Source organism: Cryptomeria japonica, unplaced genomic scaffold (genome assembly GCF_030272615.1).
Source record: "Cryptomeria japonica unplaced genomic scaffold, Sugi_1.0 HiC_scaffold_83, whole genome shotgun sequence".
In the NCBI taxonomy this organism is placed as follows: domain Eukaryota; kingdom Viridiplantae; phylum Streptophyta; class Pinopsida; order Cupressales; family Cupressaceae; genus Cryptomeria; species Cryptomeria japonica.
The window spans coordinates 262501-280000 of NW_026728905.1; the positions used below are offsets into that span (position 1 = coordinate 262501).

The window sequence follows — 17500 nt, forward strand, 5'->3', positions numbered from 1 at the left end:
CGAGAACAATGGCAGAAATGCTAGTAACGTGCACTTCGGGACCAACGCATCACCGGAAGACAACCGCCAAACATCGAAAGAGTCGCGATGCTCCGCAACCTACGTGCAAAGCGGTCGCACACCGGGTAAGGGAGTGAGAGCCCCAAACATAGCTGGGCGAGGCGCTCACTCCGCTCTTTAATATCTCGTTAATACCGCCAAGGAAATGGCACAAGCACACACACACAAGCATCCTCGGAAGAGGACAGTTCGAGTGACAGGTCAAATCCAAGAGTTCCGAAGACTACCTCCAGGAACAATCGGGAACAAGACCGATTACAAGTCGTCGAGTCTGTTACTGGGCGAACACGAGATGCGCACAGGAAATCGATCAGCCCTCACAATGGCCCAAGGCCAGAGATCGGACTGCTACGATTTACCCCAACAATCATCGTGCCACTCTTCGCAGAGAGGTGATAGACGCCAACGAGCCCGCGCATAGCAATCGAGGTGTAAAAAGGGCGTTGAAGGCAGGAAGCCTGGACGAAAGAGGCTACGAGGTCACCTCGAAGCGGTCTAAGAATCGGGCGCACTTGGGGCGACTACCAGTGCCAACCCCTTATCCCGCGGTGCGTCCGACACACAGAAATTTCCAAGGCGGCCAAGGAGCCTCCCCGCATAGCAATCGGGGTGTGAGGTTACGGATGCAGCATTGATAGCAATCGAGGTGGGAGGCGAAGGATGCAGAAGTGAGAGCCGAGGGATGTAGCAGAGATAGCAATCGGGGTGTGTGATGCAGAAGAGATAGCAATCGAGGTGTGCGGTGGGAAGGGCCCAGCAGCCAGAATGCATGAAGCGACGGATGAAGCAGTGATGACAACCGGGCTGTGAGGAGAGGAGGGATGCAGCCAAGAAAGCAATCAGGGCTCGAGGCAAGGGATGCATCAAGGATAGCAATCATGTTGTGAGGCGAGATTCCAAAGGCTAAACGTGAGAGGCTGCAGGGTCGACTCAGAGAGGTCTATGCATGTGAGAGGCTGAAAGCAAGGTCAACTCGGAGCGGTCTATGCATCGGGCGCGCTTGGGGCGACTACCAGTGCCAACCCCTTATCCCGCGACGCGTCCGACAAAGAGAACGTTCCAAGGCGGCAGAGGAGGTTACCAGCCGAAGGATGCAGTAGCAATAACAGGTATAGTTCCGCGGCGGCCGAGAAGACTCACCGCATAGGAATCGGGATGCGAGGCGAGGGATGCGGCGGGAAGGCCCCGACGGCTAAACGGAAGAGGCTGCAGGGCCGCCTCGGAATGGTCCAAGCATCGGACGCGATTGGGACGACTACCAGTGCCAACCCCTTATCCCGCGATGCGTCCGATACACAGATAGTTCCAAGGCGGCCGAGGAGCCTCACCGCATATCAATCGGGGTGCGAGGCGAGGGATGGGGCGGGAAGGCCCCAACGGCTAGACGGAAGAGGCTTCAGGGCCACCTCGGAATGCTCCAAGCATCGGACGCGCTTGGGGCGACTACCAGTGCCAACCCCTTATCCCGCGATGCGTCCGATACACAGATGGTTCCAAGGCGGCCGAGGAGCCTCACCGCATAGCAATCGGGGGTGCGAGGCGAGGGATGGGGCGGGAAGGCCCCAACGGCTAGACGGAAGAGGCTTCAGGGCCGCCTCGGAATGGTCCAAGCATCGGACGCGCTTGGGGCGACTACCAGTGACAACCCCTCATCCCGCGATGCGTCCGATACGAAGATGGTTCCAAGGCGGCCGAGGAGCCTCACCGCATAGCAATCGGGGTGCGAGGTGGGGGATGCGGCGAGATGGCCCCAACGGCTAGACGGAAGAGGCCACAGGGCCGCGTCGGAATAGTCCAAGCATCGGACGCGCTTGGGGCGACTACCAGTGACAACCCCTTATCCCGCGATGCGTCCGATACGAAGATAGTTCCAAGGCGGCCGAGGAGCCTCACCGCATAGCAATCCGGGTGCGAGGTGGGGGATGCGGCGAGATGGCCCCAACGGCTAGACGGAAGAGGCTGCAGGGCCGCCTCGGAATAGTCCAAGCATCGGACGCGCTTGGGGCGACTACCAGTGACAACCCCTTATCCCGCGATGCTTCCGATACGAAGACAGTTCCAAGGCGGCCGAGGAGCCTCACCGCATAGCAATGGGGGTGCGAGGTGAGGGATGCGGCGAGATGGCCCCAACGGCTAGACGGAAGAGGCCACAGGGCCGCCTCGGAATAGTCCAAGCATCGGACGCGCTTGGGGCGACTACCAGTGACAACCCCTTATCCCGCGATGCATCCGATACGAAGATAGTTCCCAGGCGGCCGAGGAGCCTCACCGCATAGCAATCGGGGTGCGAGGCGAGGGATGCGGCGAGATGGCCCCAAAGGGTAGACGGAAGAGGCTGCGGGGCCGCCTCGGAATAGTCCAAGCATCGAACGCGCTTGGGGCGACTACCACTGCCAACCCCTTATCCCGCGATGCGTCCGATACACAGATAGTTCCGAGGCGGCCGAGGAGCTGGGGGATGCGGCGAGATGGCCCCAACGGCTAGACGGAAGAGGCTGCAGGGCCGCCTCGGAATAGTCCAAGCATCGGACGCGCTTGGGGCGACTACCAGTGACAACCCCTTATCCCGCGATGCGTCCGATACACAGATAGTTCCGAGGCGGCCAAGGAGCCTCACCGCATAGCAATCGTGGTGCGAGGTGGGGGATGCAGCGAGATGGCCCCAACGGCTAGACGGAAGAGGCTGCAGGGCCGCCTCGGAATGGTCCAAGCATCGGACGCGCTTGGGGCGACTACCACTGCCAACCCCTTATCCCGCGATGCGTCCGATACACAGATAGTTCCAAGTCGGCCGAGGAGCCTCACCGAATAGCAATCGGGGTGCGAGGCGAGGGATGCGGCGAGAAAGCCCCAACGGCTAGAGGGAAGAGGCTTCAGGTCCGCCTCGGAATGGTCCAAGCATCGGACGCGCTTGGGGCGACTACCAGTGACAACCCCTTATCCCGCGACGCGTCCGATACACAGATAGTTCCAAGGCGGCCGAGGAGCCTCACCGCATAGCAATCGGGGTGCGAGGCGAGGGATGCGGCGAGAAGGACCCAACGGCTAGACGGAAGAGGCTTCAGGGCCGCCTCGGAATGGTCCAAGCATCGGACGCGCTTGGGGCGACTACCAGTGACAACCCCTTATCCCGCGACGCGTCCGATACACAGATAGTTCCAAGGCGGCCGAGGAGCCTCACCGCATAGCAATCGGGGTGCGAGGCGAGGGATGCGGCGAGAAGGACCCAACGGCTAGACGGAAGAGGCTTCAGGTCCGCCTCGGAATGGTCCAAGCATCGGACGCGCTTGGGGCGACTACCAGTGACAACCCCTTATCCCGCGACGCGTCCGATACACAGATAGTTCCAAGGCGGCCGAGGAGCCTCACCGCATAGCAATCGGGGTGCGAGGCGAGGGATGCGGCGAGAAGGACCCAACGGCTAGACGGAAGAGGCTTCAGGGCCGCCTCGGAATGGTCCAAGCATCGGACGCGCTTGGGGCGACTACCAGTGACAACCCCTTATCCCGCGATGCGTCCGATACACAGATAGTTCCAAGGCGGCCGAGGAGCCTCACCGCATAGCAATCGGGGTGCGAGGCGAGGGATGCGGCGAGAAGGACCCAACGGCTAGACGGAAGAGGCTTCAGGGCCGCCTCGGAATGGTCCAAGCATCGGACGCGCTTGGGGCGACTACCAGTGACAACCCCTTATCCCGCGACGCGTCCGATACACAGATAGTTCCAAGGCGGCCGAGGAGCCTCACCGCATAGCAATCGGGGTGCGAGGCGAGGGATGCGGCAAGAAGGACCCAACGGCTAGACGGAAGAGGCTTCAGGGCCGCCTCGGAATGGTCCAAGCATCGGACGCGCTTGGGGCGACTACCAGTGACAACCCCTTATCCCGCGACGCGTCCGATACACAGATAGTTCCAAGGCGGCCGAGGAGCCTCACCGCATAGCAATCGGGGTGCGAGGCGAGGGATGCGGCGAGAAGGACCCAACGGCTAGACGGAAGAGGCTTCAGGTCCGCCTCGGAATGGTCCAAGCATCGGACGCGCTTGGGGCGACTACCAGTGACAACCCCTTATCCCGCGACGCGTCCGATACACAGATAGTTCCAAGGCGGCCGAGGAGCCTCACCGCATAGCAATCGGGGTGCGAGGCGAGGGATGCGGCGAGAAGGACCCAACGGCTAGACGGAAGAGGCTTCAGGGCCGCCTCGGAATGGTCCAAGCATCGGACGCGCTTGGGGCGACTACCAGTGACAACCCCTTATCCCGCGACGCGTCCGATACACAGATAGTTCCAAGGCGGCCGAGGAGCCTCACCGCATAGCAATCGGGGTGCGAGGCGAGGGATGCGGCGAGAAGGACCCAACGGCTAGACGGAAGAGGCTTCAGGGCCGCCTCGGAATGGTCCAAGCATCGGACGCGCTTGGGGCGACTACCAGTGACAACCCCTTATCCCGCGATGCGTCCGATACACAGATAGTTCCAAGGCGGCCGAGGAGCCTCACCGCATAGCAATCGGGGTGCGAGGCGAGGGATGCGGCGAGAAGGACCCAACGGCTAGACGGAAGAGGCTTCAGGGCCGCCTCGGAATGGTCCAAGCATCGGACGCGCTTGGGGCGACTACCAGTGACAACCCCTTATCCCGCGACGCGTCCGATACACAGATAGTTCCAAGGCGGCCGAGGAGCCTCACCGCATAGCAATCGGGGTGCGAGGCGAGGGATGCGGCGAGAAGGACCCAACGGCTAGACGGAAGAGGCTTCAGGGCCGCCTCGGAATGGTCCAAGCATCGGACGCGCTTGGGGCGACTACCAGTGACAACCCCTTATCCCGCGACGCGTCCGATACACAGATAGTTCCAAGGCGGCCGAGGAGCCTCACCGCATAGCAATCGGGGTGCGAGGCGAGGGATGCGGCGAGAAGGACCCAACGGCTAGACGGAAGAGGCTTCAGGGCCGCCTCGGAATGGTCCAAGCATCGGACGCGCTTGGGGCGACTACCAGTGACAACCCCTTATCCCGCGACGCGTCCGATACACAGATAGTTCCAAGGCGGCCGAGGAGCCTCACCGCATAGCAATCGGGGTGCGAGGCGAGGGATGCGGCGAGAAGGACCCAACGGCTAGACGGAAGAGGCTTCAGGGCCGCCTGGGAATGGTCCATGCATCGCACGCGCTTGGGGCGACTACCAGTGACAACCCCTTATCCCGCGACGCGTCCGATACACAGATAGTTCCAAGGCGGCCGAGGAGCCTCACCGCATAGCAATCGGGGTGCGAGGCGAGGGATGCGGCGAGAAGGACCCAACGGCTAGACGGAAGAGGCTTCAGGGCCGCCTCGGAATGGTCCAAGCATCGGACGCGCTTGGGGCGACTACCAGTGACAACCCCTTATCCCGCGACGCGTCCGATACACAGATAGTTCCAAGGCGGCCGAGGAGCCTCACCGCATAGCAATCGGGGTGCGAGTCGAGGGATGCGGCGAGAAGGACCCAACGGCTAGACGGAAGAGGCTTCAGGGCCGCCTCGGAATGGTCCAAGCATCGGACGCGCTTGGGGCGACTACCAGTGACAACCCCTTATCCCGCGATGCGTCTGATACACAGATAGTTCCAAGGCGGCCGAGGAGCCTCACCGCATAGCAATCGGGGTGCGAGGCAAGGGATGCGGCGAGAAGGACCCAACGGCTAGACGGAAGAGGCTTCAGGGCCGCCTCGGAATGGTCCAAGCATCGGACGCGCTTGGGGCGACTACCGTTGCCAACCCCTTATCCCGCGATGCGTCTGATACACAGATAGTTCCGAGGCGGCCGAGGAGCCTCACCGCATAGCAATCGGGTTGCGAGGCAGATTATTGGGAAGGGAACCCCCTGGGATGCGGCTCAAGCAGTGCCCAAAGGGACTGGAATGCGGAATCACATCGAGAGACCCAAATGCTATACGAGGGCTCAAATCGAATTATCGATTTGGCCACGACATGGACGCATCGGAACGACTACCTTTGCCGAACCACTCGCAATTGCATCCATACCGAAACCAATAGACATTTCCGTTAGAGCCCTCGCATAGCATTCGGGAATCTCGCATGCCCCTCTAAATCGACCAATGCTGGCGCTCAACGAAAATCCGAGCGCTACCACCGTTCGAGCGCCAGCATTGGTCGAGTTAGAGGGGCACGGGGGAGAATGCTCCAGTCAACACCTCCCCTATATAAGTTATTTGTCCGATTCTCGCACAACCGTAGTCTGCCTCGTCGAATCAAACAACGGTCCCAGATTCCGACTTCCGTTCCGTAGAGACCCAAAAGCTAGATGGAGGCTCGCAAGAAAGAGAGTCGGCGCATAGCAATCGGGTTTCTCGAACGTTTAGGGACCGAGCTCACTTGCGGATAGGGCAAAATCCGCCAAGCAACCCAAAAGCTAGACGGGGGCTCGAATCGAATCGCCTAGGCGGCCACAACAACGACGTGTTGGATCGACTACCAGTGCCAAACCATTCAGCAAGACTAGTCTGTGTCGAGGCCGGATAGAGATTCTCAGAGAGCGCCCGTATAGCATTTAGGAGACCTGCCGCGTCCCTCACACTCGACAAATGGTGGTGCACGTTTATAAATCCGAGCGATCCCAACCCTTTCAAGCACCAACATCGGTCGAGATAGAGGGGCACGGAGGGGGCTGCGTGAGACAACACAGTCCCCTATATAAGTTATTTGTCCGATTCTCACACATCCGAAGAATGGTCATCAAATCGGACAACAGCCCAAACTTCCGACTTCCGTCCCAGAAAGCCCAAGAGCTATCTAAAACGTTCATGGCCGGAACTCGATCGCGGCTATACCAGTCCGCCAAGCAACCCAAAAGCTAGACTGGAGCTCTAGTCGAATCACCTCTGTGGCCATTGCAAGGACGTGTTGGAGCGACTACCATTGCCGAACCATTCCGCAGGTCGAGTCCATACCAAGGCCGCATAGAGATTCACGATGAGCTCCTGCATAGCAATCAGGAGACTTGCCGTGTCCATCACAATCGATAAATCCTGGTGCAAGATTTTTGCATCCGAGCGCTCCAACCAGTCGAGCACCAGCATCAATCGACATAAACGGGCACGGGGGGAGGATGCTCGAGAACACTACCTCCCCTATATAAGTTATTTGTCCGATTCTCAAGCAGCCGAAGTCTGGTCATCGAATCGGGTCAAAGACCACAACTTCCGACTTTACCCACAATGCAAGTCATCGAATCGAACATCGGCCCCCGAGTCGGACTCCATGCGTATGTCAGGTCATCGGACCCAAATTCCGCCTTCCTGCGCATGGCGGGCCATCAATATCAACTCGGTCATCGGACCCAAACTCCGCCTTTTTGCGCATGGCACGCCTTCAAATCGGTCATCGGACCCAAATTCCGCCTTCCTGTGCATGGCGGGCCATCAACATCAACTCGGTCATCGGACCCAAATTCCGCCTTTCTGCGCATGGCACGCCATCAACTCGGTCATCGGACCCAAATTCCGCCTTCCTGCGCATGGCAGGTCATCGGACACAAATTCAGACCTCGCCAATATGCCTACGTATCGAATCGGTCATCGGACCCAACTTCCGACTTCATCCATACTGTAGGGTCTTTGAGGTTGGCGCGGTGCGCTCAACCCGGGGAGTCGACCCATCGAAGCATACACCTCCCCTATATAAGCTATTTGTCCGATTCCCACACCTGTGTAGTTTGCACCTCTGACCAGGACATCGACCCCAACTTCCGAACTCGACTGCAACGACGGCACCAGCGCCTTGGTGCGCACCTTGCGACGCACAGTCCCAACATTCGCCTTCCTGCACATGGCAGGTCATCGGACCCAAATTCCGACCTCGCGAGTATGCCTACATATCGAATCGGTCATCGGACACAACTTCCGACTTCATCCATACCGTAGGGTCTTTGAGGTTGGCGCGGTGCGCTCAACCCGGGGAGTCGACCCAACGAAGCATACACCTCCCCTATATAAGCTATTTGTCCGATTCCCACACCTGTGTAGTTTGCACCTCCGATCAGGACATCGACCCCAACTTCCGAACTCGCCTGCAACGACCGAACCAGCGCCTTGGTGCGCACCTTGCAACGCACAGTGCCAACATTCGCCTTCCTGCACATGGCAGGTCATCGGACCCAAATTCCGACCTCGCGAGTATGCCTACATATCGAATCGGTCATCGGACCCAACTTCCGACTTCATCCATACCGTAGGGTCTTTGAGGTTGGCGCGGTGCGCTCAACCCGGGGAGTCGACCCAACGAAGCATACACCTCCCCTATATAAGCTATTTGTCCGATTCCCACACCTGTGTAGCTTGCACCTCCGATCAGGACATCGACCCCAACTTCCGAACTCGACTAAAAAGACCGCACCAGCACCTTGGTGTGCACCTTGCAACGCACAGTGCCAACATTCGCCTTCCTGCACATGGCAGGTCATCGGACCCAAATTCCGACCTCATGAGCATACCTACTAATCGAATCGGTCATCGGACCCAACTTCCGACTTCATCCATACCGTAGGGTCTTTGAGGTTGGCGCGGTGCGCTCAACCTGGGGAGTCGACCCATCGAAGCATACACCTCCCCTATATAAGCTATTTGTCCGATTCCGACACCTGTGTAGTTTGCACCTCCGCTCAGGACATCGACCCCAACTTCCGAACTCGCCTGCAACGACCGAACCAGCGCCTTGGTGCGCACCAAAAGTGCGCACTTTTGGAGGGCACTTTTGTGCGCTCCAAAGGTGCGCACTTTTGGAGGGCACTTTTGTGCGCTCCAAAGGTGCGCACTTTTGGAGGGCACTTTTTGGAGGGCACTTTTGTGCGCTCCAAAGGTGCGCACTTTTGGAGGGCACTTTTTGGAGGGCACTTTTCTGCGCTCCAAAGGTGCGCACTTTTGGAGGGCACTTTTTGGAGGGCACTTTTCTGCGCTCCAAAGGTGCGCACTTTTGGAGGGCACTTTTTGGAGGGCACTTTTCTGCGCTCCAAAGGTGCGCACTTTTGGAGGGCACTTTTTGGAGGGCACTTTTCTGCGCTCCAAAGGTGCGCACTTTTGGAGGGCACTTTTGTGCACTCCAAAGGTGCACACTTTTGGAGGGCACTTTTTGGAGGGCACTTTTCTGCACTCCAAAGGTGCGCACTTTTGGAGGGCACTTTTTGGAGGGCACTTTTGTGCGCTCCAAAGGTGCGCACTTTTGGAGGGCACTTTTTGGAGGGCACTTTTGTGCGCTCCAAAGGTGCGCACTTTTGGAGGGCACTTTTGTGCACTCCAAAGGTGCGCACTTTTGGAGGGCACTTTTCCTGCGCTCCAAAGGTGCACACCTAGGTGAGCACCTTCGACCACACCTTGTAGCACACCAAACTCTGACTTTCGACTTCATCCGCAATGCAGGGTCTTTGAGGTTGGCGCAATGCGCACAACCAGGGGAGTCGACCCATCAAACCCAACACCTCCCCTATATAAGCTATTTGTCTGATTCTCATACATGCGTAGCCTGCAGGAGCAATTAGGACATCGACCCCAACTTTCGGCTTCTAAACGAAAACAAGGTCTTTGAGGTTGGTGTAATGCGAACAACTAGGGGAGTCAACCCATCAAACCCAACACCTCCCCTATATAAGCTATTTGTCTGATTCTCATACATGTGTAGTCTACAGGAGCAATTAGGACATCGACCCCAACTTTTGACTTCTTAACGAAAACAAGGTCTTTGAGGTTGACGTAATGCGCACAACCAGGGGAGTCGACCCATCAAACCCAACACCTCCCCTATATAAGCTATTTGTCCGATTCTCATACATGTGTAGCCTACAGGAGCCATTAGGACATTGACCCCAACTTTTGACTTCTTAACGAAAACAAGGTCTTTGAGGTTGGCGTAATGCGCACAACCAAGGGAGTTGACCCATCAAACCCAACACCTCCCCTATATAAGCTATTTGTCTGATTCTCATACATGTGTAGCCTGCAACAACGATTAGGACATCCACCCCAACTTCTGAATTCGTCTGCGTTGACCGCACCAAAGGTGCACGCCTTGGTGCTCACCAAAATCCGACTTCCGACTTCTTCTGCTATGCGGGGTCTTTGAGGTTGGCGCAGTGCGCACAACCAGGGGAGTCAACCCACCGAATGCAACACCTCCCCTATATAAGCTATTTGTCTGATTCTCATACATGCGTAGACTGCAGCAATGATTAGGACATCCACCCCAACTTTTGACTTCTTAAACAAGACAGGGTCTTTGAAGTTGGTGCAGTGCACACAACCAGGGGAGTCGACCCATCAAACGCAACACCTCCCCTATATAAAGCTATTTGTCCGATTCTCATACGTGTAGTCTGCAGCAGCGATTAGGACATCGACCCCAACTTCCGAATTCGTTTGCATTGACCGCACCAAAGGTGCACGCCTTGGTGTGCACCTTGGAGTGCACTTTGGTGCTCACCTCGGTGCACACTTTGGTGTGCACCTCGGTGTGCACCAAAGGTGCGCACCTTGGAGCGCACCAAAGGTGTACACTTTGGAGCGCACCACATAGGGTCTTTGAGAGGTTGGCGCAGTGCGCACACCAAGGTGGGTGTTGAGGTGCGTGCCGAGGTGGGTGGGTGCTAGGGTGCGCTCCATGGTGGGTGCCAGGGTGGGTGCGTGCTAGGGTGGATTCCAAAGAGGGTCATAGGGTGGGTGCCAAGGTGGGTTGGTGATATAGTGGGTTCAAAGGTGGGTACTAGGGTGGGTTCCAAGGTGGGTCACAAGTTGGGTGCCAGGATGCGTGGGTGTTAGGTTGGGTGCCAAGGTGGGCTCCTGCGTGGGTGGGTGCTAGGGTGGGTTTCAAGGTGGACGCGAGGGCGGGTGCCAAGGTGGGTAACAAGTTGGGTGTTAGGATGGGTGAGTGCTAGAGTGGGTGCCAAGGTGGGTGGGTGCTAAGGTGGATGCCAAGGTGGTTCACAGGGTGGGTGGGTTCTAGGGTGAGTTCCAAGGTGGGTCACAGGTTTAGTGCTAGGGTGCGTGTCAAGGCGGGTGTCGAGGTGCCTGGGTGCTAGGGTGTGGATGCCAATGTGGGTCATAGGGTGGGTACTAGGGTGGGCTGCAATGTGGGTGCCAAGGTGGGTAACATGCTCGGTTGGTTCTAAATTGGGTGTCAGGGTGGGTGTGCACCCACCTTGCCCGAGGTGGGTGCCAAGGTGCCAGTGTGGGTGGGTGCTAAGGTGGATGCCAAGGTGGGTGAGAAGGTGGGTGATAGGTTGAGTGGTAGGATGGGTGGGTGCCAAGATGGGTCACAGGGTGGGTGCAAGGGTGGGTAGGTGCTAGGGTTGGTGTCAGGGTGGGTGGGTGCTAGGTTGGGTTCCAAGGTGGGTGCGAGGGTGAGTGTCAAGGTGGGTCACAGGTTAGGTGCTAGGATGGGTGAGTGCTAGGGTGCAAAGGTGCCAGGGTGGGTGCTAGGATGGGTCGATGCTAGGGTGAGTGGCAAGGTGGGTCCACAAGTGTCAAGGTGGGTGCCGAGGTGGGTGCCAACTTGGGTTCCAAGGTGGGTGCCAAGTGGGCGACTGCTATGGTGGATGCCAAGGTGGGTCACGGGGTGGGTGCCAAGTTGCTAGGTTGTGTTCCAAGGTGGGTGCCAACGTGGCTGCTAGGGTGCGTGGGTTAAAGGGTGTGTCACAACGTGGGTGCCAGGATGGGTGCGCACCCACACTGGCCAAGACGGGTGCAAGGTTGGGTTCCAAGCCCGGTCACAGGCTGGGTGCTAGGATGGGTGGGTGCCAAGGTGGGCACCAGGGTGGGTGCACCCACCCTGGCCAAGGTGGGTCACGGGGTGGGTCCTAGGGTGGGTAACGGGGTGGGTACTAAGGTGCGTGCCAAGGTGGGTCATGGGGTGGGTGCCAAGGTGGGCACCAGGGTGGGTGTGCACCAACCCTAGCCAGGGTAGGTCACGGGGTGGTTGTCGGGGTGGGCGTCAAGGAGCCAAGGTGGGTGGCAAGTAGCCAAGTTGCGTGCCAAGGTGGGTGTCGGGGTGGGTGCCAAGGATCCAAGGTGGGTGCCAAGGAACCAAGGTGGGTGTCTGGGTGGGTGCCGAGGTGGGAGCCAGGGTGGGTCCCAAGGTGAGTGCAAAGGTGGGTGCCAGGGTCAAGGTGAGTGCCAATGTGGGTTCCAAGGTGCCAGGGTCAGGGTGAGTGCCAATGTGGGTTCAAAGGTGCTAAGTTGGGTGCGAGGTTGGGTGCGAGGGTGGGTGGGTGCCAAGGTGTGCTAGGTGGAAGCCCGGGTGGGTCGGCATCCCATGGGTGTCGAGTTGGGTGCCTGATGGGTGCTTCTTGTCAAGTTTTAGTCGTCGGGACTCATTTCGAGCCTTAGAGGTCGTTTCTTGTCCGGTTGCCCTGTCTTCGACCTGGGAACCCAATTTTGGTCCTCGGGTCCCATTTTTTTTTGTCTCGCATCCCACTTTTGGCCTGTGGCCTTTTCGGGGTCGATTCTCGTTTTGGGCATCAGAGCATGTTTCTTCTCCTAAAACCCAATATTTGTTTATTAAGTCTCGGAACACATTTTTGTTCTCGTGGACCCATCATGGGTCTTGGAACGCATTTGTGGTCCTTGGGTCCCATTTTGCATCCCGAAACTTGTGTTTTGGTGCTTGATCCCTATTTTGGGTGCCCACCTTGCACCAAGTGCGCACCCGGGGCAAACCGAGCGCCTTGGTGCACCGGGGCAAGATCGAGCGTGCACCCGAGGCGCCCCGAACATGCACCAAGGTGCACTCGGCCCACATGTGAGCGCAGGTCGTTGCGCCCGAGGTGGTGTGTGGGCACCGCGTTGCAGACGGGACACTGCACGCACACGACGCCCCGTCCAGGTGCACGCACGTAGGCCGGGCCGGGTGCACACCCGACGCCCTAGCAAGGTGCGCGCACCCGGGCAGGGCTCACACTTGGCGAACGGGGCGCACTTCGCGAGGGAGGGTGTGCACCTCGACGGGGGTGGGTGGCCGGGGTGGATTCGCACGTGGGTCGCGGTTTGCTAAGTACACACTGCGACAAGCTCATAACGGGTGCGATCATACCAGCGTTAGTGCACCGGATCCCATCAGAACTCCGCAGTTAAGCGCGCTTGGGCCGGAGTAGTACTGGGATGGGTGACCTCCCGGGAAGTCCCGGTGTTGCACCCTTTTTTAGTTTTTCGCCGGGCGTCGCAATGCTATTTGAATAAACCTTTTGCCCGTTTGCGTTCTCGTCGGGGCCGGGCCGGGCCGGGGTGCGCTGCCCGCACTACCGCGCGCGCGGGGGCGACACCGAGCGCGCACCCGAGGCGCCCCGAGCACACAGGCCACGGTGCAACCCGGGCGTTGTGCGCGCACCCCGGTGCGCCCGAGGTGCTGCGCGCGCACCCAGGTGAAATCGGTGTGCACCTCGGCCAGTGCGCGCTCGGTCGAGTCGCGCACGTTGGCCAAGGTGCACGGTGATGTTTCTTACTCTAAGGTTCCGCACCAGACGCCCGGGACAGGTGAGCGAAGCTGGGCGGGGCCGGGTGCGCGGCCGGGGCAGGTGCACGCAGCTGGAGAGAGCTTTGGAGCACACCAGAGGTGCGCACCTTGGAGCACACTTCGGAGCGCACCAATGATGCGCTCCATTCAAAAGTTTCCTGAAAAGGCAAAAAAAGTTGAGATTATAGAATTTCCCACTTGAGAGATTGTAAAAAAAAAAAATTTAAAATGAAGGAAACGCGGGTGCCAAGGTGTGCGCGCCCGGGTGCGCAGCCCAGCCAAGGTGTGCGCACCAAGGCGCCCACCCTGGCGAAGGTGCACGCAAGGTGCGCACCCGAGGCAAACCGGACAATTAACCCAACTTTCGACTTCGCGCGCACCTGCGCACCTTGGAGCGCACTTCGGAGCGCTCCTTGGTGCGCACCAATCTTGGGCACCTCGGAGTGCACCATGGCGCCCACCAAGGTGCGCACCCGGGGCAAACCGAGCTCCGACTTCGTGCGCACCTTGGAGCGCACGAAAGGTGCGCACCATGGCGCCCACCAAGGTGCGCAGCCCAGCCAAGGCGTGCGCATCAAGGTGCGCACCCGGGGCAAACCGAGCTCCGACTTCGTGCGCACCTTGGAGCGCACAAAGGGTGCGCAACCCAGCCAAGGTGTGCGCACCCCGGGCAAACCGAGCTCCGAATCGTGCGCACCTTGGAGCACACTTCGGAGCCCTCCTTGGTGCGCACCGATGTTGCGCACCTCGGAGCGCACCCGGGGAAAACAATGCAATTAACCCGACTTTCGACTTCGTGGGCACCTCGGAGCGCTCTCGGGTTCGCACCTCGGAGCACACCGAGGTGCGCACCTTTGATGCGCTGCCTTCACCAATTTCCAGAAAAGGCAAGAAAACATTGAGAAGGTGTGCGCACCGAGGTGCCCACCCTGGCGAAGGTGCACGCGAGGTGCGCACCCGGGGCAAACCGGGCTCCGACTTCGTGCACGCCATGCTGCGCACCTTGGAGGGCCATGGTGCGCACCTTGGAGCACACTTCGGAGCGCTCAATGGTGCCCAACCCAGCCAAGGTGCCCACCGCGGCGAAGGTGCACGCGAGGTGCGCACCCGGGGCAAACCGGGCTCCGACTTCGTGCACGCCGCACCTTGGAGCACACTTCGGAGCGCTCCTTGGTGCGCACCAGGGCGCGCAACCCAGCCGAGGTGCCCACCCCGGCGAAGGTGCACGCGGGGTGCGCACCCGGGGCAAACCGGGCTCCGACTTCGTGCACGCCATGGTGCCCACCGCGCCAAGGTGCACGCGAGGTGCGCACCCGGGGCAAACCGGGCTCCGACTTCGTGCACGCCGCACCTTGGAGCACACTTCGGAGCGCTCCTTGGTGCGCACCAGGGCGCGCAACCCAGCCGAGGTGCCCACCCCGGCGAAGGTGCACGCGAGGTGCGCACCCGGGGCAAACCGGGCTCCGACTTCGTGCACGCCATGGTGCCCACCGCGGCGAAGGTGCACGCGAGGTGCGCACCCGGGGCAAACCGGGCTCCGACTTCGTGCACGCCGCACCTTGGAGCACACTTCGGAGCGCTCCTTGGTGCGCACCATGGTGCCCACCAGGGCGCGCAACCCCGCCGAAGGTGCACGCGAGGTGCGCACCCGGGGCAAACCGGGCTCCGACTTCGTGCACGCCGCACCTTGGAGCACACTTCGGAGCGCTCCTTGGTGCGCACCAGGGCGCGCAACCCCGCCGAAGGTGCACGCGAGGTGCGCACCCGGGGCAAACCGGGCTCCGACTTCGTGCACGCCATGGTGCGCACCAGGGTGCCCACCGCGGCGAAGGTGCGCACCCGGGGCAAACCGGGCTCCGACTTCGTGCACGCCGCACCTTGGAGCACACTTCGGAGCGCTCCTTGGTGCGCACCAGGGCGCGCAACCCAGCCGAGGTGCCCACCCCGGCGAAGGTGCACGCGAGGTGCGCACCCGGGGCAAACCGGGCTCCGACTTCGTGCACGCCATGGTGCCCACCGCGGCGAAGGTGCGCACCCGGGGCAAACCGGGCTAGGACTTCGTGCACGCCGCACCTTGGAGCACACTTCGGAGCGCTCCTTGGTGCGCACCATGGTGCCCACCAGGCCGCGCAACCCAGCCAAGGTGTGCGCACCAAGGTGCACGCGAGGTGCGCACCCGGGGCAAACCGGGGTCCGGCTTCGTGCACGCCGCACCTTGGAGCACACATCGGGGCGCTCCCGGGTTCGCACCGGCGTTGCGCACCGTGGTGGGCACCTCGGAGCGCACCGTGGTGGGCACCTCGGAGCACACCAAGGTGGGCAGCGAGGTGCGCACCTTTGATGCGATGCCTTCACTAATTTCCATAAAAGGCAAAAAAAAACGAGATTTTAAAATTTCCGTTTTGAAAGATAGTGAGAAAAAGGGAATGCTGGTGCCATCTTGAGCCCGCCCTGGTGCGCAGCCCAGCCAAGGTGTGCGCACCAAGGTGCCCACCCTGGCGAAGGTGCGCGCCCGGGCAATTAACCCAACTTCCAACTTCGCGCGCGCCAGGGTGGGAGCGCACCCAACAACCGGGCCTGGGAAGAGCCAATGCGAGAAACCCCACCAAACGCTCTGACAAAAAAAGAGGGGGCGCTCCAGTAACCCCGCTTCGGAGCGCACCCTGGGCAAACCCAGCCAGGGTGCCCACCCCGGCCAAGGTGCAGGCGAGGTGCGCACCCGGGGCAAACCGGGCTCCGACAACGTGCACGCCGCACCTTGGAGCACACTTCGTAGCGCTCCCGGGTGCGCACCTCAGAGCACACCAAGGTGGGCAGCGAGGTGCGCACCTTTGATGCGCTGCCTTCACTAATTTCCAGAAAAGGCAAAAAAAAGAGGAGATTTTAAAATTTCCGTTTTGAAAGATAGTGAAAAAAACGGAACGCGGGTGCCATCTTGAGCCCGCCCTGGTGCACAGCCCAGGTAAGGTGCCCACCCTGGCAAAGGTGCGCACCCGGGCAATTAACCCTACTTCCGACTTCGTGCGCGCCAGGGTGGCAACCGGGCCTGGGAAGAGCCAATGCGAGAAACCCCACCAAACGCTCCGACAAAAAAAGAGGCGGCGCTCCAATAACCCCGCTTCGGAGCGCAGCCGGGGCAAACCCAGCCAAGGTGCCCACCCCGACGAAGGTGCACGCGAGGTGCGCACCCGGGGCAAACCGGGCTCCGACAACGTGCACGCAGCACCTTGGAGCACACTTCGAAGCACTCCCGGGTGCCCACCGGCGTTGCGCACCGTGGTGGGCAGCGAGGTGCGCACCTTTGATGCGCTGCCTTCACTAATTTCCAGAAAAGGCAAAAAAAAATGAGATTTTAAAATTTCCGTTTTGAAAGATAGTGAAAAAAACGGAACGCGGGTGCCATCTTGAGCCCGCCCTGGTGCGCAGCCCAGGCAAGGCATGCGCACCAAGGTGCCCACCCGCGGTGCACGCCCGGGGCAAACCGGGCTCCGACTTCGTGCAGGCCGCACCTTGGAGCACACTTCGGAGCGCTCCTTGGTGCGCACCATGGTGCCCACCAGGGCGCACCCGGGGCAAACCGGGCTCCGACTTCGTGCACGCCGCACCTTGGAGCACACATCGGAGCGCTCCCAGGTTCGCACCAGCGTTGCGCACCTTTGATGCGCTGCCTTCACTAATTTCCAGAAAAGGCAAAAAAAAACGATATTTTAAAATTTCCGTTCTGAAAGATAGTGAAAAAAACGGAACGCGGGTGCCATCTTGAGCCCTTCCTGGTGCGCAGCCCAGGCAAGTTGTGCGCACCAAGGTGCCCACCCTGGCGGAGGTGCGCGCCCGGGGCAATCCGGGCTCCGACTTCGTGCACTGCATGGTGCCCACCAAGGCGCGCAACCCAGCCAAGGTGCCCACCGCAGCGAAGGTGCACGCGAGGTGCACACCCGGGGCAAACCGGG

At 60.1% G+C, this 17500-nt stretch overlaps 1 non-coding gene across 1 annotated transcript; it reads left to right on the plus strand.

The window, feature by feature from the left end:
- Positions 1–13116: 13116 nt before the first annotated feature.
- Positions 13117–13235, plus strand: LOC131864329 (5S ribosomal RNA). Its single transcript, XR_009363161.1, has one exon. It is a non-coding gene; the product is annotated as a 5S ribosomal RNA (ribosomal RNA).
- Positions 13236–17500: the final 4265 nt, after the last annotated feature.